The sequence below is a fragment of the Bombina bombina genome, chromosome 6 (genome assembly GCF_027579735.1).
Source record: "Bombina bombina isolate aBomBom1 chromosome 6, aBomBom1.pri, whole genome shotgun sequence".
In the NCBI taxonomy this organism is placed as follows: Eukaryota; Metazoa; Chordata; class Amphibia; order Anura; family Bombinatoridae; genus Bombina; species Bombina bombina.
Genome location: NC_069504.1, coordinates 175,348,030 through 175,375,469, shown reverse-complemented (window position 1 = coordinate 175,375,469; position 27,440 = coordinate 175,348,030).

The window sequence follows — 27,440 nt, the reverse complement described above, 5'->3', positions numbered from 1 at the left end:
GCGGAATCCTTACATGTTTGCTGTTAACTGTGCACATTTGGTTTTCTGGATTAATCAATCTGGATTGATCAAGGAAAAGATTGGGTTTTTCCCTTATGTGTTTTACCCCCACAAATGGGTTAAACACATAGATAAAATCCTGCTCACGATTCAGAAAAGTTACTGCTCCAAAAACACAACTCAGCTGGTGATTGTCAGGTCATGTGACTGTTGTACCTTCTGATTGGGCATTTGTGGGGTGGGAGTTAAACACATAAGGTCCAAATTATTAAACATTGAGCAGACAAGGTTCACTCCTAGAAACCTGTCCTTCTTGCATTGTGGCAAGTGGGCCACTTTTGCTGCCTGCATTTAACATTGCACAAGCAGCTGCTTGTCCAACTCCTCCCCCTGCATTAAACGGCACTCAAGCAGGGTCTGTCAATCACCCTAGTTGGGCTTGTCTAGGGTGATTATAAACTGCCAACTCAGAGCTGGTGTATAGAATAAGAAGCAGCGGTCTGATGAGCGATGCTTCTTAACTATCAGATTCAGGATCGTTCATGTATTGCTATGCTTCTCATTTCAAAATGTTAGGGCACAAAGAGAAGACAACCTATTTGCCAATCGGAATCTAAGGGACGCCATCTTGGATGACGTCACTTAAAGGGATATTCATTCTGAAGAAGCCGTTGTTTGAATCGGATGCTCCTCACCGGATGTTTTGAAGATGGAGCTGCTCCGTGTTGGAAGGATGAAGATAGAAGATGCTGTCTGGATTAATACTTTTGCCCGTCTGGAGGACCACTTCTGCCCATCTGGAGGACCACTTCTGCCGGCTTCCTTGAGGACATCTTGCAACTTGGATGAAGACTTCTCCCGGTAAGTGAATCTTCGGGGGTTAGTGTTAGGATTTTTTAAGGGTGTATTGGGTGGGTTTATTTTTTAGGTTAGGGCTTTGGGCAGCAATAGAGCTAAATGTCATTTTAAGGGCAATGCCCATCCAAATGGGCAATGGGGAGCTTAGGTTTTTTTAGTTAGGCTTTTATTTGGGGGGTTGTTTGTGTGGGTGGTGGGTTTTACTGTTGGGGGGGGTGTTTGTATTTTTTTTTACAGGAAAAAGAGCAGATTTCTTTGGGGCAATGCAAATAGCAATGAACAATCTAGCACAGCAGACCACTGCACGCCAACCAGGTTTCCACCATCAAGACCAGAAAAACATCCAAAATCCAAAGAAGGAGGGCAGCAAATGTGAAGTATAATGTTTATTTAAGCACACAAAGCACAACATTTCAGGAGTAGACCTTCCTTAATTATGCAGTAAAACACACTGATACAAAGTGTCCTTAAATACCTTTCTGCCACAAGAGGGCAGAAGTGAGCAATTACAAAAATAAATTGAGGGCTATTGGTAGTTTAATTTAGGCTAGGGTTTTTTTATTTTGTGGGGGCTTTTTTTACTTTGATATGGCTATTAGATTAGGTGTAATTAGTTTAAAGATCTGTAATTTGTTTTTTTATTTTCTGTAATTTAGTGGAGTTTTTTTTGTGATTTAGCTAATTTTATTTAGTTTATTTAATTGTATTTAATGTAGGGAATTTATTTAATTATAGTGTAAGGTTACATTTTATTGTAACTTAGGTTAGGTTTTATTTACAGGTAAATTTGTATTTATTTTAGCTAGGTAGTTATTAAATAGTTAATAACTATTTAATAACTATTCTACCTAGTTAAAATAAATACAAACTTGCCTGTAAAATAAAAATAAACCCTAAGCTAGATACAATGTAACTTTTAGTTATATTGTAGCTAACTTAGGGTTTATTTTATAGGTAAGTATTTAGTTTTAAATATGAATAATTTAGGTAATGATAGTAATTTTATGTAGATTTATTTAAATTATATTTAAGTTAGTGGATGTTAGAGTTAGACTTAGATTTAGGGGTTAATACATTTAATATAGTGGCGGCGACACTGGCGGCGGCAGATTAGGGGTTAATAAGTGTAGGTAGGTTGCGGTGACATTGGGGCGGGAGATTAGGGGTTAATAAATATAATGTAGGTGTCAGCGATGTTGGGGGCAGCAGATTAGGGGTTAATAAGTATAATGCAGGTGTTGGCGATGTCGGGGGCAGCAGATTAGGGGTTAATAAGTGTAAGATTAGGGGTGTTTAGACTCGGAGTTCATGTTAGGCTGTTAGGTGTAAACATAAAATGTGTTTCCACATAGGAATCAATGGGGCTGCGTTACTGAGTTATACGCTGCTTTTTTGCAGGTGTTAGACTTTTTCTCAGCCAGCTCTCCCCATTGATGTCTATGGGGAAATCATGCACGGACGACCAGCTCACCGCTGACTTAAGCAGCGCTGGTATTGGAGGGCGGTATGGAGCTCAATTTTGCTCTTCGCTCACTTCTTGCCTTTTAACGCAGAGTTTCGAAAACCCGTAATACCAGCACTGTAGGAAAGTGAGCAGTGAGAAAAAACAGCATGGTAGCACCGCACAGCTCATCACGAAACTCGTAATCTGGCCGAAAGTATCTAGAAACTCCAAGATTTTCTATCATGATGTAGATAGAACATACAATTGTAAACAACTTTCCAATTTACTTCCATTATCAAATTTGTTTTGTTCCCTTGTTATCCTTTGCTGAAGGAACAGCATTGCATTACTGGCAGCACATCTAGTTAGCCAATCACAAAAGACAAATGTGTGCAGCCACCAATTAGCAGCAACTCCCACCAGTGTAGGATATGTGCATATTATTTTTCAACAAGGGATACCAAGAGAACAAAGCACATTTGAAAATAGACGTAAATTTAAAAGTATCTTAAAATTACATGCTTTATCTGAATCAGGCAAGTTTAATTTTGACTTTCCTACCCCTTTAAGCTTATTTAAATGTATGTGCTGTGCTAGATCATTTCCATGCCAAATTTATTTGTGAACCATTTATTTACTAAATTGGGCAAAATTAGTTTTAAGCTGTAAAGTTTTAGAATCAAATGTGAAAAAGTTATAGTAGTTAAAAGTAATACATATGGCTTATAAGTATTTTAATTCAATTGAAAATTTGTACATTGAAAAAGAATATAGTTTTCTATCAAAGCTCATTGTAAAATATCCAAACTATACAACACAGGTACAGCTCATAAAACATAAAAGGTAAACGGTACATGATTTAGATTTTAAAATTTATGAATTTAGCTCATAATAACAAACTTTTTTATGTATTACTGGTCTCCCAGTGTTTAAAAAAAGTACATTGGAATACAATGGCAAACACTTTTCTTATTGCCACTGTAAATAGGGTGACCATATTGCCGCTTTAAAAAGGGACCCATATGAAAAATATATGTGACAAATGTTTAAAGAAATGTTTTAAACAATTTCCATTATAAGAACACTGACATATGTATTTTTCATATGTTTCCCTTTTTAATTGGCAATATGGTAACCCTAACTATAAAGAGATGAAAAAGGGTAGCTAGCATCAAATAACAGTAGCCATCATGGCACGTAAAAATGGATATATTTCATTTTCCTGGACTCCTTTCTCTTTGTGGGTTATATCTGATGAAGAAAACCCCTTGTTTTTCTTACCTGGATTTCTTTAAGGGGTTTGTTTCCATTTTTTTTTCTCCTGATGAAGAAAATAAAAAGGACCCCTTGATTTTTTTTTCCTGGATTCATTTATGTGATGAAACTGCCATTTTTTTAGAAGCCGAGAAACGCGTTGTATACAGGGGGTTATATGTCTATGCCCCCTCCACTTATTGCTTGATGTTTTTAATGTAATTTTTAAATAAACCATTTGCAAGCACCTTATTATCTGTTGCAACTGCATCCTGGGGCCTACTGTTCTTGGAACTTGCATCCTGTTTTTCAGTCTGAAGTCAGTTCAAGGGTTAGCTAATACACCCTGAGTTATCAGCCTGCAACTACCAGCACATAACGGTGCTATTGCTACATGTGAGTACCCATTTGGCATCTATGGATGTTTTTTTTTGCTGGTGGCATTTTTGATCTACACATGAGAAGCCCCTCTAATTTGTGTTTATTTCTAGTGCCTGATCTGGATTGATCTGAGAGGAGGAGAGCAGCCGTCCATCCTGTGCCTTCTGTTTGGATACTACACTTGTGTGTGGACAGTGCATAGCACTACCCCTCTTTTTGGAGACTTTTTATTACTCTACTATTATAATCAATTTTGTATCTCATTGCATTATATATGATATTGTGATGCTGTATATCTAACTGTTGTATCTTTATTGCAGCTTGTTTGTTGTACGCGCTTCAGTCCAATGTTCTGTTTTTTGTTAGAGAGCGTCCCCTCTAATTTCTGGTTAGGTTATATTTGAAATTATCAAAACATGAGTCTCTGGTCTGGTCTTTATTATTTGTTATAAATGTGTTATGGAATAATATAAGACTAATATTTTTTACCACCATATTACATTTCCATTTTATCCAACCTATCAAAGGTTTATTTAATATGAGATTTTTTTGTGAGATGTATCAAACATTTTTTAAATTCTATTTTAGTCAATAGAGGCAATATAGTATGTATGAATTCAGCATGCTTGGTGGAGATTAAGGTAAAAATAATGGCACCTTTAGAATGAGGCCGCTTGGTAATCTTACAAGCTGCCATGAATCTAGCCTACTGAATTGGCTACCAGGCTTTCCTTTTTTAACAGTGAAATTAAATGATTCCACCTTCAACTTTTTCACTAGAACTATGTACTTCAGAATTATACAGATCAGCTGTGAGTTAAAATTTGCACTTAACACAATGTCAGATAAAACATGCTTACTTCTGCTAGTATGTTTCTGACACTGCTGTTAATGTGATGTCTATCCTGAACTGCCTACAAACTTCGTCCTCTCAAGCTTATATTTATTGTATTATGTTAAAATACATTTCATGTCCCCTCAAAGGTATTCTGTTGAGTTAAAAGAAGACAACTCTTAAAAGATTAGCTCACCTATGTTATCTCAAGTGATTGCTGAGAACTATGATAGTGCTGTAATGTTGTCATCTCCAGAGAGACATCATGTAAAGCTATCAATCATAGGTGACAAAAAATGAAGATTGATCAGTCTATTTTGCCTTGAAGTACTTGACCTAACAACCTTATTGCTCTTGACAAACAAGACATAGATATTGGTTTATTGGCGTATTGGTATGACTTTTATGGGAATGATTTTGACAGATTTTCAAGATTTTTACCCAACAGGTATTTAAGCATCTTAGTAAAAAGAATGCATAGCCTCTGTATTTTAAAGTAAAATCAATTGTAATCAAGATGAATTACAAAAGTAGTTCTCCTTTGATTCAAGTACATTCTTGTTATTTCTGGACCTTTACTTAACTAAATAATATAATATAGCCATATAGCAATATGTCTGGGCATGTTATAATAAGTGACAAAATGAAATAAAAACTACACATTTATGTATATAATTTATTTCTATTACCTTGCAATTGTAAAATTATAAATATATAAATATAAAATATATGAGAGAAAATCTGAAAAGTTTTCACAAACATGGGGCTCTAAATCAATAATTTGCTAAACCACTCCATAAAAAAACCTGTCATTTGACTTATACAACACTGGAATAAGTAAATTATGTAAAAACACAATAAGGTAATTAGCACTAATGCTTTTGAAAACACAAATGGCTAGATTTAGAGTTTGGCATTAGCTGTCAAAAGCAGCGTTAAGGGGTCCTAACGCTGCTTTTGGCCGCCCGCTGGTATTTAGAGTCAGTCAGGAAAGGGTCTACCGCTCACTTCCTTACTGCTACCACAGATCCCCTTACGCCAATTGCATATCCTATCGTTTCTATGGGATTTGCCTAACGCAGGTATTTGGAGTCTTGGAAGAACTCAGTGGTAGACCCTCTACCGACAAGACTCCAGCTGCAAGAAAAAGTCAGTAGTTAAGAGCTTTATGGGCTAACACCGGAATATAAAGCTCCTAACTACTGTGCTACAAAGTACACTAACACCCATAAACTACCTATGAACCCCTAAATCGAGGCTCCCCCACATCGCAAACACTATAATACAAATTTTTAACCCCTAATCTGCCGACCGGATACCGCCGCCATCTACATTATCCCTATGAACCCCTAATCTGCTGCCCCTAACATCGCCAACACCTATATTATATTTATTACCCCCTAATCTGCCCCCCCCCAACTTCGCCGCTACCTAACTACAATTATTAACGCCTAATCTGCCGACCGGACCTCGTCGCCACTATAATAAATGTATTAACCCCTAAACCGCCGCACTCCAGCCTCGCAAACACTATAATACATTGTATTAACCCCTAATCTGCCCTCCCTAACATCGCCGCCACCTACCTACAATTATTAACCCCTAATCTCCTGCCCGCAACGTCGCTGCTACTATAATAAATGTATTAACCCCTAAACCTAAGTCTAACCCTAACCCTAACACCCCCCTAACATAAATATAATTTAAATTAAACGAAATAATATTCCTATAATAAAATAAATTAATCCTATTTAAAACTAAATACTTGAATAGAAAATAAACCCTAATATAGCTACAATATAACTAATAATTACATTGTAGCTATTTTAGGATTTATATTTATTTTACAGGCAACTTTGTATTTATTTTAACTAGGTACAATAGCTATTAAATAGTTAATAACTATTTAATAGCTACCTATTTAAAATAATTACAAAATTACCTGTAAAATAAATTCTAACCTAAGTTACAATTAAACCTAACACGACACTATCATTAAATTAATTAAATAAATTGCCTACAATTAGTTAAACTAAAATACAATTAAATAAACTAATCTATAATAAAAAAACACTAAATTACAAAAAATTAAAAAATATTACAAGAATTTTAATCTAATTACACCTAATCTAAGCCCCCTAATAAAATAGAAAAGCCCCCCAAACTAATAAAATTCCCTACCCTATTCTAAATTACCATGTAACCAGCTCTTTTACCAGCCCTTAAAAGGGCTTTTTGCCTGACATTGCCCCAAAGTACCTGTAAAAGAAAATACAATACCCCCCAACATTACAACCCACCACCCACATACCCCTATTCTAACCCACCCAAACCCCCCTTAAAAAAACCTATCACTAACCCCCTGAAGATCTCCCTACCATGAGTCGTCTTCCCTCAGCCGAGCCGAAGTCTTCATCCAATCGGGGCAATGTAGTCCTCCATCTGGGCGAAGTCTTGATCCAAGCGGCAAAGAAGAGGTCCTCCATCTGGGCGATGTCTTCCTCCAAGCGGGAAACAAGAGGTCCTCCATCCGGGCAATGAGAGGTCCTCCATCTGGGCAATATCTTCCTCCAAGTGGCAAAGAAGAGGTCCTCCATCCGGGCAATGTCTTCTTCCAAGCGGCATCTTCTATCTTCTGTCTTCCGGATCCATCTTCATCCCGCAGACGTGGAACATTCTCCTTCCCCGACGGACTAATGATGAATGACGGTTCCTTTAAATGACGTCATCCAAGATGGCATCCCTCGAATTCCGATTGGCTGATAGGATTCTATCGGCCAATCGGAATTAAGGTAGGAAAAATCTGATTGGCTGATTCAATTGGCTAACTATTGGCTATTAGTTATAGTGTAGCTATATTAGGGTTTATTTTCTAGTTAAGTATTTATTTTTAAATAGGATTAATTTATTTAATTATAGGAATATTATTTTGTTTAATTTAAATTATATTTATGTTAGGGGGGTGTTAGGGTTAGACTTAGGTTTAGGGGTTAATACATTTATCATAGTAGCGGCGACGTTGCGGGTGGGAGATTAGGGGTTAATAATTGTAGGTAGGTGGCGGCGATGTTAGGGAGGGCAGATTAGGGGTTAATAAAATGTATTATAGTGTTTGCGAGGCGGGAGTGTGGTGGTTTAGGGGTTAATACATTTATTATAGTGGCGACGAGGTCCGGTCGGCAGATTAGGGGTTAATACTTGTAGTTAGGTTGCGGCGACATGGGGGGGGGGCAGATTAGGGGTTAATAAATATAATATAGGTGTCGGCGATGTTAGGGGCAGCAGATTAGGGATTCATAGGGATAATGTAGGTGGCGGCGGTGTCCGGTCAGAAGATTAGGGGTTAATTATATAATGTAGGTGTCAGCAATAGAGGGGCCGACAGATAAGGGGTTAATAAGTGTAAAGTTAGGGGTGCTTAGACTCGGGGTTCATGTTAGGGTGTTAGGTGTAGACTTAGAGAGTGTTTCCCCATAGGAAACAATGGGGCTGCGTTAGGAGCTGAATGCTGCTTTTTTGCAGGTGTTAGGTTTTTTTTCGGCCAGCTCAGACCCATTGTTTCCTATGGGGATATCGTGCACGAGCACGTTTTGCCAGCTTACCGCTACCGTAAGCAATGCTGGTATTGAGGGTTGAAGTGGAGCTAAATTCTGCTCAACGCTCCCTTTTCTGAGCCTAATGCAGCCACTCTAAATACCAGCGTTGTCTTAAGGGTGCGCTGGGAAAAAAAGCAGCGTTAGCTACGCGGGTCTTTACCGACAAAACTCTAAATCTAGCCGTTAGAGAAGTAAAGTATATGCACCCAAAAAGAAATTAAAACTTCAGATAATCAATTCACTATTGATTTGACTACCTAATATGTTTGAAAGGGTATTTTCAAAGGTCCTGTAAAGTAAAAAATAACCCTTTAAAGACCACAACATACCCTAAGAGATTGTCTCGGTGTAACAGCACAGGTCTTGAGGCAAACAGCAAGACTGCGCTATTAGACCCTCCCTCCCTGCCTTCTGCAGGTTTGCTAAAATAGCGGAGTCTCACCACTGACTATTAAAAAATACACCCCCATAGAAAGACCAGCGATGTACCCCATTAAGGGGTTAAACTTCGATTTTTCGGATATAGCATGCAATTTTAAGCAACTTTCTATTTTTGTTATATTATCAAATTATCTTTGTTCGCTTATTATCCATAGTTGAAGAATACATTTAGGTTGTATTATGAGAACCAATGCACTGCTGAGAATTAGCTGATGATTGGTGGCTGCACATATATGCCTCTTGTTATTGTCTCACCAAATGTGTTCAGACACCTCCCAGTAGTGCATAGCACCCTATGCTTACTCTTCAGCAAAGGATAACAAGATAACTAAGAAGATTTGATAATACACTGGTCATTTGTTACATTGCATGCTCTATCTGAATAGTGAAAGTTTAATGTTGACTTTACTGCTCCTTTGGCCATTAATATCAAGTCACGACACGTGCAATTAATCATTTAATCTAATTTAGATTAATTGTACAATTAGCATGCAACATCCAAACACTACATTGCAACCATTGTTGGGCAATTTATAAATGTGTCATAAACCAAACTAGAAATTTATAAAAAAAAAATGTTTTATTATTTATCTGAAAAAAGGATAAGAAATGTGTCATAAATTCCACTCATTAACTTATATAACTAACCAATATAAAAATGTGGAGCACAAATAATTAGTGTTCTGAGTTAACTGCACTTAAGGTACATCAGTAGTGCTTGTATGTTTGCTCTGGTGTTACAATCTGAATGTAAAAAGATAGCGTGCGCGCAAAAGACTCAGACGCACTAACATCTAGAGGTCGGATAATGTGTCCTCTCTAAACCCCTTTTCCTATAGAGTTCTATGGGGCATGCTAAAAAGGCTTTTCTTTTTTTCACTTGAACATTAAACAACTGCTCTAAAGCTGAAAGTGCTTTAAGAAGAATATAAATATCTATATTCGTCACAAATAGGAAAATGTTATTTTAATTTTAAAACATATTTATATATATATATATATTTGTATATTATATTATATTTAATATTTTTTTGTAAAATATATATAGATGGCTATAATCTATATGAATATATATATATATAAAATACAAGGGGGCACCCACTATATAAATAACAATATATTCAATGAAATGCAAAAGTAGAATAGAGTGAATATGAAGTAAGTGGGAGAAAAATATAAGGATAAGAACAAATGTTAAAACAAGATTACGTGTTTTGCAAATATATAGGAACAAGGTGATGTGAGATATAAAGAGGAGCTTCAACAGAGCAAGAATAATGTGAGTGAGGAGTGAAATTAATGGTGAAGAAGTTGGGTAAATGGGGACGTGAAAGTGAGAGAATGTGGATGAATTGGAGTTGTAAAGAAGGGTGATACAATACTGTAAATAGGTGTATATCTGATTTGTCTGATATAATTCAAATTATGGCCATATCAAATTGTATATGCTGTTCTTCTTTATATTTGTAACCTAAATACTTTAATACCATTTATTTAGCTAAAAATAAAAATGATTACTATGTTATTTTTGGACTTAGGAGTGTGACCCGTTAGTCAAATATATCCGTGTTATTTCTATCCATTAATATTGAATACCCCGAATCTCCTTCTGAATTATGGCCTAATAATAATTTTGATGTTTCATAATTTTTGGCCTAGAAGTAATAATGTAAATATTAAAAAATATATATGTATAGTTAAAAATATATATAGTTTAAAAAGTTCCAGAATGGATGATGAATCTGCTGGAGAATACATTTATTCTATCCATGGTAACTGTAGTCACCTAAAAGACAACAAAAAGAAGAGACGTATGACGATGACGATGTATATGTATTTATGTCTCTGTTAAAGCCCCTTGTCTGCCTTTTTTTTCCTAACACCTGACTCCTCAGATGGTGTTATTATGAATGTACTTTGTAATGTATTTTTGATGTGTTTTGTGCCACTTTTTTTGTTTCGCAAAACAGTTAACCAGAGCTCTGAGGACGCTGCAATCATTCTAGCTTGAGCGCAATCGCATTTACTTTCAACTTGTAATACCAACGGTAAACCAGACAAGTGCAAACATCCGGGATAAATCATGTATTATTCACTCACAAACGTTTGAGATCCACTGGTAATCTAGCCCATAATGTCCTGGGGACAAACATAGCACCCATATATATATGTGATACATTTATGGATAATTCAACAACAGTATTCAAATTCTAATCCATCAGAAAGCAATGAAATCACCTCAAGGATTTGTATTTTTTATTTCGGCACTTGTAGAAATCCTTTTTTTTCCTCTTTTGAGTTGTATATCATTGATGTTCACAATATTTTAAGTGCTTTTTCATAATAAGTTTATGTGCATACTCAGTTCCCATGTTAATAAACATGCTAATAATATCACCAATTCATTGTTTAAAAAGTTTTAGGTGTTAATTTATTAGGTAGCGCATGCTGCATTGACGCCCCATCATTTCTGGTCCGCCAGAAACGGAAGTTAAGAAGCAGCAGTAAATCTGATCTGATATGATCAGGATGATTGACTGCCCCTGCTGTCGGCTGATTGGCTGCCAGTGAGCGGGGGCGGCATAGCACAAGCAGTTCACTAGAAATGCTTGTGCATTTAGTGAGTTTGAGAGGACATGATTTGCTACAGCAAATTATGTCCCCTCGACCTTTGTAAAATCTATCCCTGAATCTCATATTTCACAAATCCCATTTAAACTTAATATGTGCAAAATTAAAGGGACACTGTACCCAAATTTTTTCTTTTGTAAATCAGAAAGAGCATGCAATTTTAAACAACTTTCTAATTTACTCCTATTATCAATTTTTCTTCGTTCTCTTGCTATCATTATTTGAAAAAGAAGGAATCTAGGCTTTTTTTGTTTCAGTACTCTGGAACTTTTTATTGGTGGATGCATTTATCATATATATATTCATGTATATCTTCAAATGTGGTATACATGATACATTGCACTGCATGTGAAGTGGGATGCTATATTGGAGAAACAAGCCAAAAACTGCACCTTTGGATGAACTTACATAGACACTCAATCAAAAACCACTGTGAAACAAAATACTGCACCCCTGTTGGTCACCATTTTACCCAACCTAACCACTCCATCCAAAACCTCAAAATCAAAATTCTCAGAGGCAACTTCAAAAACACCATGGAAAGAAAAACCTTTGAAATTAAAATGATAATGCGCTTTATACATAGGTACACAGGTAAGCCTATTTTCCACACTTTTGTCTTTTTTAACTTTTGTATTCCCCCTGTATATACAATTTCACATCTTTATAGATATTGATTCAATGTTGATATATAACTTGATGTCAGTATATGCTCTATGTAAAGCTATATATTCCCCTGTCTGTTCTCCTACACTGGACACTGTCTGCCTGTTACCTAAGCCCCCTCGGGATTTTTACAACATCTCCTCCTCTCCCTGCACTTTCTGTCTTCTTAGCTATTCTGTGTTTTAAGATATAATCTGTAAATTCCATTGAATTGGTCAGTATTGCTTTAGACTTGATAAAGGAAGTAAATATAAATATATATATATATATATATATATATATATATATATATATATATATATATATATAAATAACATTCCAGTTCACTGCTCCTTTATGCAAGGACTTTCCAGATGCAAGGAGGCATTGTATCTAAGATTTTTGCATCTGCATAAAATGTTATACTCTCAGACTAAGATTGCTCAGTGTTTGAAATGAGACAGGTTAACTTAAAACTGTTCAGTTTACACTACAACTGACTTAATTTTGAAATTCCTACAAACAAGCCTAAATCCTGCATTTAACCAGATCTAATTGTATGAGTACCACAGCTTATGGTTCCACCAAGACCATATAGAGTACAGAATTTTCAAAATCCATAAGTACAGCTGACAGATGGGAACATTTGTACACTATATTTGAAGTGGTGCTCTTGGTTGGGGAAAATGGGGGAAAAACAAACAAACATATGTCAACCTTTAAAATGTACTTTTCTTCATCTAGTCATCTACCCAGATCATTAATGTACAATTTTGAATTAACAGAATTATTTTTGTTTGCACATTTACAAATATGATTCTTTAAAAAGTGATCTCTTTATTTATGTTGATTTATGGGATGCAAGGTGCATACATGTTTCCTCCTGTGAGTGCTTCTGTGGGTGTCTGTGTTTATGTCTTTGCGCTTTGGTTTGTGTCTCTATGAGTGTGTATTTTTTTTCTGTGGGTCTCTCTGTGAGGGTGGGTGTGTATGTCTTTGAGCTTTATCTATGGGTGTCTCTGTGAGGGTGTCTCTGTGATGTTTGTCTTTTTGTATTTTCTCTGGATGCCTCTGTGAGGGTGTCTGTATTTTCTGTGGATGTCTCTGTGAGGGTGTGTGTGTATGTATGTATGTATGTATGTCTGTGTTTTCTGTGACTGTCTCTGTGAGGGTGTGTGTTTTCTGTGGGTGTCTCTGTGAGGGTGTGTGTATGTCTTTGTGTGTTTTCTGTGGATGTCTCAGTTAGGGTGTGTATGTATGTCTTTCTGTGTTTTATGTGGTTGTCTCTCTGTGTGTGTATGTCTTTGTGTGTTTTCTGTGGGTGTCTTTGTGTGTGTGTGTGTGTATGTCTTTGTGTGTTTTCTCAGGCTGTCTCTGTCGGTGTTTCCTTGGGTGTATGTGCAAGTTTTAGTTTGTGTGTGTGTACATTGTCTGTTCATTTTTATGACATTTTGACCTTACTACTGTGTATTCACATCTTTCTACAGACTTTGAAACTAACAAGACCTTTCCGGAAGTCACCAATCCACCATTTAACCTTTAAATTATTGTTTAGGCAGTTCAGGGCAGCCACTGCATGCTGTTGTCATCATTTAGTTGGCATCTTCCTTTACAAAAGATAATCAGAACTCCATATTTTGTTTTCTAAATCTCCTTTTTTACAAAACTGTAGTTTACCTCATTACTTGCCAGGTCAATGTAAACAAGGGCTTAGTGTCTGTTTGGGTGTCTGCTAGAGTGTCTATATGTGAATCCTTATGTGTGTGTGTGTATGTTACTACCTTTACAACATTTCCAAATTTAAATAGACACTTAAGAATAAAGTGCATATACGTTTTAGTCACTTGGTCAAAAATTGCACATGTCAAAGGAGGGTGGGGGGCCCTGACCAATGGTTAAGTCAGGGGCCCCAAAATTTCTAGTGGCAGCACTGATGTTTGACCTCGCTAAATGCCGACAACATACGCTGTCTGCATTTAACATTGCACAAGCATTTCTAGTGAATTGCTTGTGCAATGCCGCTCCCTGCTCACTGGCGCCAATCGGACGAAAGCAGGGGCTGTCAATCATCCTGATCTTTTCGGATCAGGATGCCTGCTGCTTCTTAACTTTCATTCTGGTGGACCAGAAACGATGGGGCATCAATGCAGCATCCGCTGCCTAATAAATCAACCCCTAAATCTTTTTAAGCAATGAATTGCTGATATCAGCATGTTTATTAACATGTGAACTGAGTATGCACATAAACTGTTTTTTTGAAAAAAAAAAACACTTCAAATATTGTGAACAGCAAAGATATGCAACTCAAAACAGGAAAAAAAAGGATTTCTACAATTGTAGAAATAAAAAATAAAAATCCTTGAGGTGATTTCATTGCTTTTTGATGGATTAAAATTTGAATACTGTTGTTGAATTATCCATAGCGAGTGAATGATACAGGGTTTATCACAGGTATTTGCACTTGTCTGGCTTGCTATTGGTATTACAAGTTGAAAGTAAATGTGATTGCGCTCAAGCTAGAATGATTACCGCTTCCTCAGAGCTCTGGTTAACTGTTTTGCAAAACAATAAGATGTCACAAAACACATCAAAAATACATTACAAAGTACATTCATAATAACACTATCTGAGTACTCAGGTGTTATAAAAAAAAATGCAGCCTAAGGGATTTAACATAGACATACATACATATACATCTCTAAAGATGGATATGTATGTATATATATATATATATATATATATATATATATATACTGTGTATATATATATATATATATAAATAAAACAGTATATAAATATATATATTTACAGTGTATATATATATATATATATATATATATATATGTATATATATATATATATATGTGTGTGTGTGTGTGTGTGTGTGTGTGTGTAAGCAAAAGAAGAGTGCACTCACCAGGACTTTTAAAAAGGTTTATTTCCGAGATTGTGAATGTTTTCGGGGGTTTAGCCCCTTCCTCAGACATACAAGAAACAAATGTGCAAATACCAACACCAGACATCCTTATATCAGACAGACAATCCAATCACACGCTCTCCACCCAGGGTAGGGCGCCACCCACAAGATGACCTCACCACCCCTGGCAATGAGTGTGAATGGTCAGAACATAATAAGACATAAAAATAACAATACATATATGCAGAACTTAAAACAGCAGGAGTACATGCAGCCAGCATATATTATTTATACAAGTTAAGCACATGCGTAAAACAAATGTAAAACAAAGCTCCAGAATAATATGACAAGTCCTATAGGCAACAGGATCCTCATACACCCCCAGAGTTGTACAGTCAGCAAAGTAGAATCCATATACCCTCTAATAAGCAATAGCAGGGGTTAAATACATATGTATAAAATGAATAGCAAGATTTATGAAGAGTAGGTGCATCATGTATTAAATGGGCCTATTCCTGCGAACAAGTGTGAGCATGAAATTATACAATGGTGTAATAAACAAACAAACATTAGCAATGTGTTTCCCAAGAAAATAAGCATGTCATGTGCGGTCATTAACTAATCAACACAATCTAATTTACAACAATTGTAACATTAAACAGATTGTGTTTGCAGGAGCCTAGCCGTTGATAGTGTATAAAACCGGGAAACACTGTAACCGATATGCAGAGGAGCCAATCAATAAGGTAAGTTGTCATAGCAACAGTAAGCATAGAAACAAAAAATACAAAAAACACTTTACTCAGTTATATCCGAACCTTGTATACAAATAAATAGCAAAGCCATCACAGTGTCACCAGTGTGGCAGCTCACAGGAATCACTGTAATAGAGTAGTCAAAACTACCAGGTAAGCAAACTGCAGCCTAGCTCATAAAACACTGGATCGAAGGGGTATTTAAGACGTATTATAGCTGCTGTCTCAATTTGACAAGTATAAACAGTGTAGCCTACCTCAGATTCACATTAAAGACCAGCAAGGAACCATTGTAACGACTGGTGGGGAGCCAGATGGCCTCAAAAGTGTAAAACCGGGAGACAGTGTGAAAGGGGTGTGTCTGTTGTCAGGGCAACAGTAACAAACTGTTACCCGTGTGTCCGTATATAATATGGTTTCAAGTGCTATAAATAAGCGCTATGCCCAGTTCAGTCAAATTAAATGTCGAGTATACTAGAGGGCAAAGGAAAGTTACATAAATTACGGCATGAGTCAGACAAGTGACTACTAGTTATTTTGTAGAATCCTCCAAATCAATTGCTAAGCAAGATACTAGTTGTAATTGTCCGATTATGTGTAGCACAAAGCCTAAATGTAAACACATAGAGCAACAAAAAAATATATAGAGCAACAAAAAATTAGAGCAATAAAAACAAAACATTTCTTTGTAGCAACAAAAAATAGAAACAAAAAATTAGAAATTACAGGACAATTAGTATGTTGGGAAGTGGATCTAATTAGTTCTGTCATAGGTATGTATAGTAACCTAAGTCTAGTGACTGCTAAATAGAGATATAATAAATCAAATATCATAAAACAATAAAACAAGCAGAATAGGAATGCACCTGACCAAATAAGCTGCAGAGATCATAATTGGATGCAAATCATTTAAGATGGGCCAAGCATCCATATAGGGAATGTTAATCTACAAACAGACCTGCCAGTCCAGATGGGTATTTAGTCTCCTGGGGATGAGGGTGTCAAGGACAAAAGTCCAACGTGCTTCCCTCCTCAGCAGTTGGATGTTTCTATCGCCACCTCTAGTCAGAGAAGGTACATGGTCAATGATAGTGTACCGTAAGTCTTTAACCGTATGGGTATGGTCTAAAAAGTGACGTGCCACCGGTTGGTCCGAGGTTCCTCTCTTCATGGCTGTTCTGATGGCAGGCCGATGGTTCGCCATTCTTGTGCGTAGATCATCAGAAGTTTTTCCCACATAAAAGAGCCTACAAATACAGTGTAGCAGATAGACAATATAGGTAGTGGTGCATGTCAGTCTATATTTGTGGAAGAACTTCTGCCGTTTGTGTGGGTGAGTGAAATATTGGCCCGGTATAAGGCCATTGCAAGTTGTACAACCTATACAGCGGAAGACACCTTTCATCTCCAGATTAAGCCAGGTACATTTTTTGTAGCTCCTAATCGGAGTCTCTTAACCAAAATGTCCCTTAAAGATCTTGACCTTCTGAACCCAATTCTTGGAGGGGCCATCTGTTTAAAGGGTAATGTAGGATCTATGGCGATAACGTGCCAATTATAATGTAGGTGTTTGTTGATTAGTTGCTTGTAATCTTTGTATGTGGTCACAAAGGTCATCCTTTCCACCCTCTGTGTTGTCTTGGTGTCTTTTTGTATTGTAGCCAGTACTTGTCTCTGAGTCTTTAGGAGTTTTGGGGGATAACCCCTTTGCTTGAATCTGTTCTCATCTCAAGTAAGTGTATTTCCTTATTCGATTCCATCAAATTGTTTCGTATGACGCGCTGCAATTGGGATTTTGGTAGGGTGCTCTTGAGTGCCGGTGGATGACAGGATGTATAATGCAGTAGTGAATTTCTGTCTGTGTCCTTCCTGGAATAGAGTTGAGTGTAGTTTTAGTGTGTCTTTGAACAATCTTACATCCAGGAAATCTATGGAGTCCCTAGAGTATTGCATTTTGAAATTCAAAGCCGCAGATGTCATGTTGAGTTGTTCATACCAGTGAAGTAGCTCTTCCCTTGGGCCGCTCCAGATGAGCAGCAAGTCATCTATGTAACATTTATAGATTTTTACTCGCTGGTCCTTGAATAACTCTGTCTCAGTAGTTTCGAATTGAGCCATATACAAGTTAGCATATAATTGGCCACATTGGACCACATGGCTATCCCTTGTAATTGTAGGAAAATTTGTTTTTTGAATTTAAAGTAGTTGGTTTTCAGGCAAAGCTCCACTAGATGTATTAGTACCTCTACCGGAGGTCCCACATATGGGTATTTCATAAGATGTTGTCTAGTATCCTGGATCCCATCTGTGTGGGGTATCACAGTGTAGCAGCAGATGAGCAGCAAGTCATCTATGTAACATTTATAGATTTTTACTCGCTGGTCCTTGAATAACTCTGTCTCAGTAGTTTCGAATTGAGCCATATACAAGTTAGCATATAATTGGCCACGTTGGACCACATGGCTGTCCCTTGTAATTGTAGGAAAATTTGTTTTTTGAATTTAAAGTAGTTGGTTTTCAGGCAAAGCTCCACTAGATGTATTAGTACCTCTACCGGAGGTCCCACATATGGGTATTTCATAAGATGTTGTCTAGTATCCTGGATCCCATCTGTGTGGGGTATCTCAGTGTAAAGACTTGTGACATCCAAGGTCACCCATAGATCCTCCTCTGTACATGGAACAGTAGATAATTCTTCCAACAGCATTGATGAATTCCTTAGAAAGCTGTTCATGTCTCTGACTAGTGGTTGTAGAAAGAAATCCACAAAGTGTGCTATGGGTTGTAGGAGAGAGCCCACCGCCAACACAATTGGTCTGCCCGGAGGATTAGACATACTTTTGCGTATTTTAGGTAAGGTATATAAAATAGGGATTCTTGGGTGACCTACCAACAGGAAATCCAAAGTCGATTGGTTGAGAACATTAAGTTCCAATAGTTCCATAAGATAGGAGTCAATTCCTTTCTTGTACTTGGTAGTAGGGTCCCCTGGTAGTCTGGAATAGGTGAGTGCATCATTGAGTTGGCTCAGGATCTCCATCCTATAGTCGCTATAGTTTAGGAGAACTAAAGCACCTCCCTTGTCCGCCTCTCTGATGATGATTGTGTCATCCTCAGTTAGTTGTTTGAAAGCAAGTCTTTCATCCTTGCTGAGGTTGTTAAATGTGCTGTTCTTGTTTTCTTTGATGGTCTGTTCCATGCCCAAATGTATTATACGTAAATATGTCCGTATGCTTGTGTTGTGAGAGCCTGGGTCTAAAGTAGATTTCCCACGGAACTGTTCCATCTTGGTTTCTTGTCCCTGAAATCTTTCTTTAAGTTGGAGCTGTCGTTGAAAGTGCTGGGGATCCACATAGAGACCAAAACTATCCGATCGACAGGTGGGAATAAAAGACAGTCCTTTATTCAGGATTTGGTGTTCAATCGGAGGCAGTATGTGGTCACTCAGATTCACCACAATGTCCTCTGCTAGTATCTTCACTGTCTGGGGGGTCTTCTGTATGTACCCCCCCTCCGCCTTGTATGGGCCCTCGGCCTAGCCCATTTTTTTACCTTGTCTATACTCCCCTTGGCACTTCCAAAGTATCCCGAACTGTACCCGTCACTTGCTCTCCTTCTAAGCCTGAACCTGAGCTGTCCACAGTGTTCAGGTGACATGGTCTCTGGTAACGTTGTCATCTCGGCTTGGAGTAGTGGTCCCTTTGTCTCTCTTGCCCAGTCTGTAACCATCTGTATACTATTTGTGAAGTCCCTACGTCTATAAGGGCCCTAGCTTAAACAGTAAAACCTACTTTGCCTCCCAACTCAACAACATAAGCAGGTCTGCTTCTTTAATGTTAATTAACTGACATATTGTAAGTCTTTTATGATTAAATTTAAAAAGGTAAGAGAAAGAAGACATAAGTTGACCTCACATCATGGCATTAGTAATAATATAAAACAGACAAATATTAACATTTTAACATAACAAAGAACAAAGTGTCCAAGTTCCAGCTTCTTTTTGAACCTAAACTAAAGAACTATAAGAAATAGTGTGTCTCAGATAAGGTGAGAGATACTAGGCAGAGGCTCCAGTAAGGGCCGTAATTAATCATGTAGTAAATATGACAGGATATGGAATGTCGCCAAGAATTCAATACATCGACTAACATATGGGAACCTTGGCAGTCTTGTTTGTTCTACATAGTAAAGAGTAAGAAAATATATCAAAATTCTCCACTCAGTTGTGCATCATCTGGGTCATACTTCCTCCCCTGATATTACTTTGGTCGCCCCATCACAACATGTTATTTAGCTTAGTGTACTAATTTTTCTAATCTACAACCTTCCTAGTCTTTTATGACTAGTGAGACAAGTGAAGTGGTAAGCATATTTACACCATTAAATGCTCATTTGAGAAGGCCCTAGCCTAGGCAATAAAGGCTACTTTGGTTCCCAACTTAATAATGTAAGCAGACCGACCTCTTAATGCTAACTAGCTGACTTATTGTGAGACTTATATGATGAAATTTAGGAGGGGAAGAGTAAGAGGACATATTTTGACCTCACATCATAGCATTAATATTGATATATAAACCAGAAAAATATTAACATTTCAATATATCAAATAGCAAAGTGACCAAGTTTCCGCTTCTTTTTGGCCCTAAACTAAAGAACTATAAGAAATAGTGTGTCTCACTCTAAGGTGAGAGTTACTAGGCAAAGGACAGAGCAAGGTCCATTATTAATCATGTAGTAACTGTGTCAGAGTATGAAATGTCACCAAGAATCCAATAAATTGACTAGCTTAAGGGTACCTTGGCAGTGGTATTTGTCCTACATAGTAAAGAGTAAGGAGATATATAATATTGCTCCACTCAATTGCATATCATCTGTGTCGTACTTTGTCCCCTGATCTAATGTTGGCAATCATATCTCACTATGTTGTTTAGCTTAGTGTGGAAATTTGTCTAATCTACCTATAAGAAGGGTACAAAATATTAATCCACTTATTGGCTAACTGTTATTATGTTATCTGTATTCAAAAATAAAGAACTTTTCACATAACTTCAGTAATACCTGTGGATGTTAACAACAAAGCTAGATATGAGAGGAACTACATGAATCTAAACAATGTATTAGCATAGCTAGTAGTTTAGAATCTGGAGTCCAATCTCTGTTCAGTTTTATATCTCATAGTTACATTCTACTATGTGTCCCAAGTCCAGAAAAGCAGTGTAATTTATCCAGTATAATGGACAAAAAAAAAAAGGATACATTTATTCAACTGGTTGGTGCTGTTCGCCTTTCCTTTTAGATGAAGGTAGATTCTTTTTAGGTAAGGGTCTCCATTCCGGTGCAGATGGGCTCTTCATTTGTGAGCCTGATGGAGCTTGAGCTGTGGATGAAGATGTCTGCCTCAGGTTAAGTTAGTCTAGTAATTCCAAACCTTGTTTTTTTTTTTTTTTTCAAATTTATTTTTATTGAGGGAATAAATTGGCATACATATTCAAAATTGCAGCGGAATATAACAGGAGACTGGATATGCTTATAGCGTGTTACAATATATAGAATACTCAATGATAAACATTACGTGCAATCTCAGTTGTACCAAACAAAGCTAAAAACAAAACACTCGCTGCAAAGATAGGAAAAAAAAGAAACAATCATATAAGGAAGTGCCAATACCAATGTTAAACCTTCTAATCAATCTCAGAGGGTCCTCTAGAGCCCCATCACAAAAAGTATTAAACATTTATAACTGAAGGTTAACCCTATGTTCAGAGGCCTCTTGTGGACCTCAGCCTTGAAACCTCAAAATTTTATTGTGTATGTTCGGTTATCACTGTATTGTGGTAGGTAAGGTTGAATGGAAATATATAATTAAGTTTCATCCAATGGGATATATAACAGAGATAATTAATGTAGTTAAGTATGTGGGTATGTTATACCTAAGGGAATAACGTAACAAACGGTAGAAATAGTGTGGTAGAAGTAGTCTAACTAGTATGGTAACGGCATAGTAAAGGTAAGCCGTGTAGTTAATTCTCCTAAAACAGGAGGTATATTATAGCAGGTGGGGGGGGGGAGGTGGGCATTTGAGTGAGGTGGGTATGGTAAAATATACTTTGCATTATTAAAATATCTAGTAAGGGCAAATAATAATAGAGACGTGTAGCCTCACTTATAATGAGGACCTGTGGGTACTAAGTATGGACTAAGATAAATAGTGGTATAAGGATATATATCAAGATAAGGTAGGGGATACTGTCCATGAGAAAGGGATATAGTAGGCATTTTTCGGGACAAACCAAGTTCGTTTATACGAGTGAGGGACCTCAGTAAGTGACTGCTTATCAAGAGTGGAAAAGGTAAATGCATAAATCATATGTATCTGCTCAGATTACATAACAGTGGACCAAGCGTTTATGACAACATGTAGGAAGAGCTATAATTCTTCTATAGAGCCACATGCTTGCAAAGAATAGGCACCTGCTGCTCCGGCCGCTAGCAGCAGGGTGTCCTAACTATAGGTAGCTCCATAGCTCCAAAAGTGTAACTACTACAGTATAGATCTTTTCAGAATTGGGTAGTTTATGGAAAGGCAAAGGTCCAGCCCTGCCCAGACAAACATGGGGGTGTAGCAAAGATACCATTATACAAAAAAAAAAGCTATTTATCTGATAGAGTGTGTGACTAAAATTCAGGGAGCTTAAGAGTGTAAATCATACACATATATGGATAGGGAACTGAAAGTGTTCAAGTCTTAAGGTTGTCAATATGTTAACATAAACTCAAGGGTATTTGAAAGCAACCAACAACTAAAGTTATTGCGAGAGTACTACAAACAGTTAGTGCTTGAAACTGAAAAAGGTGCGTTGAAATATATACACTATACAGATTCACTCTTATTGTCTGTGCATAAGATAACCCACAATAAATAAGCAGAGAGCGTTAAAAAAGTGCAATCAGTGGAACATAAAGAGTAAGCTATCAGCAAGACAGAATTTAACTAGAAGAACTGAGGTATGAAGTGTCCCTCGATCTAAATAAGGTCTATAGGAGCCTATAAATCAGGGCGTAAAAGAATGGTCGCAGCTTGTGAACTTGACTGTGCCCATTTCTATAACAAAGGAATGCTGCGTATGCGATAATAGGGAAAATGCATTCATACAATAAATTTTAAACCATATGAAAATAGAATGTCTAAAACAGGCAGTAAGCATGCATATTAGAAGATTGTAAAAAAACACATATGTTAAAGCAAAACAAACATGACAACTAAGTCCCCATAGTCTCTCAACCTGTAGGCTATGACTGAAGGCAGGCTGGGCAGATGGCCATGGAGCGTGGGATTTGGGATTAGCTATAGCAGTTGCGATGGGTCACTCCGGCCAGTGTCTCTGAACCTCGTTGTCTAGGAAGGGAATTTCCTTACCCCACACCGGACCGAGAAGCTAAACAAAGTCTCTGAGTCTCCATGCTAGAACTCTGAAGAGTGGCAGTTGAGCTATACCAAGAGAGGTAATCCAAGGGCAAGCGAAGTTCCAATAACAGGATGAAATGTCCCCTCCAGCCTGCGCGGTCTTTTGCCGGAGATGGTATGAAAGGCTCTGAGGCGTTTCGGGAAACATGCGGGTCCAGTGTGGAGATGAGGAGCTGTGCGCTATGCTGCATGAGGATTCTGTTGGTGCGTCCATGCGGTAAGGCCAGACTGAGCGCTCCGGATGCGGTCTTATTGATTTGAGGTAAGGTTCCTGAGGTATCGGGAGCAGCCCCCAAACCTCCGACTGACTTGTAAGTACAGTGGGCCACTGCATCATCACGGTTAGATATTTGAACAGCGTGAGTCGTAAGCGGCATCGTTGTCTGCTTAGGTTCTAATAGAGAGTGACTTCCATAGAGAGCACTACACCTCTTCAGAAAAATGTGAATTTGCGCCATAATGCGATCCGCTTCTTCCATGTTTAGGTAGATTAGTGGCCCCTCGGCCTAAGGATTTCAAGGTACTAGTTTGGAGACAAGTGTTATTCACAATTGGGAGTGCTGGGTAGGCCCCAAAATGGCTACTGTAGATAGTGTGCTCAGTATTAGCCGCATAAGGATTTTGGTGATCTATAGTTGTAGGAGTGCTCCCTCTCAAAAAGGTTAAAAGCAGCCAAGGCTTCGTATCCTCAGTGATAGTTAAATAATAGAATATTTGAGCCCAGACAGTCGCTAATTTTAGTTTTTAAACATCATATGGAGAGAACTGTAGAGAAGTGCGACCGTCCGGCTTCACAGTTGGCTCCGCCCCCCCAATTCCAAACCTTGTTTAAGCGATGACATAATGTAGGATTGTCCATTTAATTGGGAAAACAACTTAACTGGAAATCCCCATCTATACTTAATATTGTGGTGATGCAAACACTAGGTGATGGGTAGAAAGGATCTTCGTTTTGTAAGAGTATGTGCGTGGAAAAGGCTGGGAATATTTGGAGTTCTTGGTATGGTTCTGGCAAAACTTTTCTCTGAAAGGACGCCTTGAGTATTTTTTTCTCTGAAAGTAAAGTATTGCAGACGTATGACAACATCCCTAGGCTGTTCTGCTGTCGAGTTCCTGGGCCTAAGGGCTCTGTGGGATCTATCAATGAGAAGTTCTTGATCTGGTACGATACCTATGAGCTCCTTAAAAAGGCCTAGCAGGAATTCAGGGAGATTGGCAGTTGAAATTTCCTCGGAGATTCCCCTGATCCTAATATTATTTTGTCTCAACCTATCCTCTAGGTCTGCTAATTTTGTTTCTAGGTCTGAGATCACTTCTGCAAAGACTGAATATGAGAGGTTATTGTGGTCTATTGAAAGATCCTTGTGCTTTCTCTCGAGTGTGTCAGTTCTTTCTCCTAATGTCACCATTTCTCTTCTGAGGTCCGCTACAGAAATTTTAATTTCTTGTTTCAGGGACGTGTAATGGGTGTCCATTTTATTAGATAAGTAACTGATCAACTCCAGAATAGATATCTCATCTAGTTGAGGTTTGGACCACTCTTTTGGACTGAAGTGTTCATGAGGTCTATTTGTAGCTGCAAATTCTCTAGAGTCCTCATCTGACATCTCACGATTGGATTGTCATTTGCTATTAAAATGGTCTGCCACCGTTCTCTTCGGACCCTCAAATTGTTTTGTTTCCTCCTATTTGAGTGGGCCATTGCAGCCAGAGTCAGGGTCCCGCAATCTATAGGTGAACACTTGTGGGGAGAAGATATAAGATATATCAATGAAAGGTTCTGTTGGTATAGGGTAGATAATTGCCACTTTTTATAAAATATCAGCACCAGTGATAGCACGCTGAAGCTTCATCTTTAATTGCTGCTTAGGGAAGGGCCCACACCTTTCTAAGGGTTAATTCCCTCCATTAGACTCATGTTCTTGTTTTTAAGTAGAAGTTCTAGCCGATGCTCACAAGGGGCAAGAAAAATGTGTGAGGAGGAATAATTGTGAGGAAAGTAGTATGTAAGATACTTTACTGAATGTAGAGTACAATTGCAGATTTCCAAGCCCCCTTTAAGTTATAACAGCCGAGAAACAAGTTCAGAGATGCCGTCCCAGTCAGCGCCTATAAGTACTCCTATAATCAGCACCTACATCTGATATTATTCCCATATGCCCCCTTCCAGGGTGGTATTAGGAGTATAGAATATTGGGTGGTATTTTTTTTAACCCTTATGTAATTATTGATGTCAGAACTTTTCTGGAGGTGCTTATTATGTAGTAAAGATGCCTTTAATAGGTAAAGGGAGATATATAGTTAATCCAGGGTTTCTTTCTTGTGGCCTGGATTGTATTTTTAATGTCCAATTTCCAGATACACTTCCCAAGTTTATTCAGAATTCTTGCTTTCCCTGACCACGCTCCTGTTTCAATGGTCACACCGAGCAAAATATGCTTCAGGTTTTTATGCAGATTCTTGCTAAGGGGTCTATTTACATTGGGTGGCTCTATCCAGTAAGTACTAAGGTTCTAAGCAACAGTATTATTTCCCCTTAGCAACTTAATTTCTCGCAGCACTCCGTTAGACGTCTCCTGTCAATAAGTCAAAGTGAAATGGAGCTGCGTAGCGCAGGAGAAAATGGCGGTTCGGCAAAAAAGGTATATCAGCTTAAGCTTGTCTCCCTCTCTCCAGTGGACTTAATTCAATTTTGTTTACAGAGTGAGAATGTGGTGTTTTGACTTAGTGATGCCTTATATCGAATGGTCTTTGCGTACTCACTATTCTCTTATTGGAGCAGCTGCCAGTGTTCTCCTTTTCCGGATCCATTCCGATGCGAGTATTCCTCTTCAATACACAGCTGGATCAGATAAGTAGCTGCTCAGTAACTGCAGAGCACAGCCCCGACCCTCCGGAGTTGCAAGTGGGATGACAGGCTAGGTGTTCAGTGTTGCTCTGCTACTCAGCTCTGTCACCACTTCCAGTCAGTCCCGCCTAAGAGCCGTTTCCAAATATAGGCAGATGGTTGCTCTCCTAGTTAGGGGAAAGAGGAAAACTGCTGACTAGATGTCTTACTAGTGTAGATTAGTGGGGTTAAAAGTTTTTCCACATAGGAAAAGAGGTTATATACCATCAAGAGCTCAGGAACTCTTTGGTTTTCCGTCTGATCAATTTGGAAGTTAGCTCCACCCCCCTGATGGCTGTTTTTTATAATGCCCATAGCAAGCAACAGCGCCACAAATCTTTTCACCTTTCATCGTGTCACGCTCCTATCCGTTCATCGCCGTGTCGCCGCGGCTCCCGGATCTCCTCTGTGCTCAATCACGTCACGTTGCCTAGCAACGTGATGCGGTCTGCCAGACACTCCTCTCTGACATCACGGCTTCTCTCCTCTGCCTTTAAATGCTGGCAGGAGATCTTACTCGGGGCCCGTTTGTTTATCTTCATTCCGGTCTGGTGCTGTGAGTATCGCTTTAATCTGTCTCCTGGATATTGACCCTTTGTCTGCCTGACTACTCTTTTGCCTGAGTCCCACTAACCTGTCTCTTGGATATTGACCCTTTGTTTGCCTGACTACGCTTTTGCATGAATCTTCAAACCTGTCTCATGATATTGAGCCCTTGCTTGCCTGACTACGCTTTGCCTCAATCCTAAAAACCTTTCTCCTGGACATTTAACATTTGTTTTTTGCCAACCTGCTTAAAAGGACATTAATCATTTGTTTGTTGCAAACCTGCCTAAAAGATAATTTATCATTTGTTTGTTGCAAACCTGCTTAAAGGGACATTTATCATTTGTTTGTTGCAAACCTGCTTAAAGGGACATTAATCATTTGTTTGTCACAAACCTGCTTAAAGGGACATTAATCATTTGTTTGTCACAAACCTGCTTAAAGGGACATTTATCATTTGTTTGTTGCAAACCTGCTTAAAGGGACATTAATCATTTGTTTGTCACAAACCTGCTTAAAGGGACATTAATCATTTGTTTGTCACAAACCTGCTTAAAGGGACATTTATCATTTGTTTGTTGCAAACCTGCTTAAAGGGACATTTATCATTTATTTATTTTGTTTTACCATCTAACCACCTAAATTTGCTATCCTGCTTAAAGGGTTCACCCGCTATCTCTTGTGTATCACTTCAAACCTCAAGAGACTTTTCCGAGATTCTACATCTTTTGTGGGTACATTGTATCCTTCTTCACTTTGTTTATTTTTTTGTTTCCTGAGTGGGT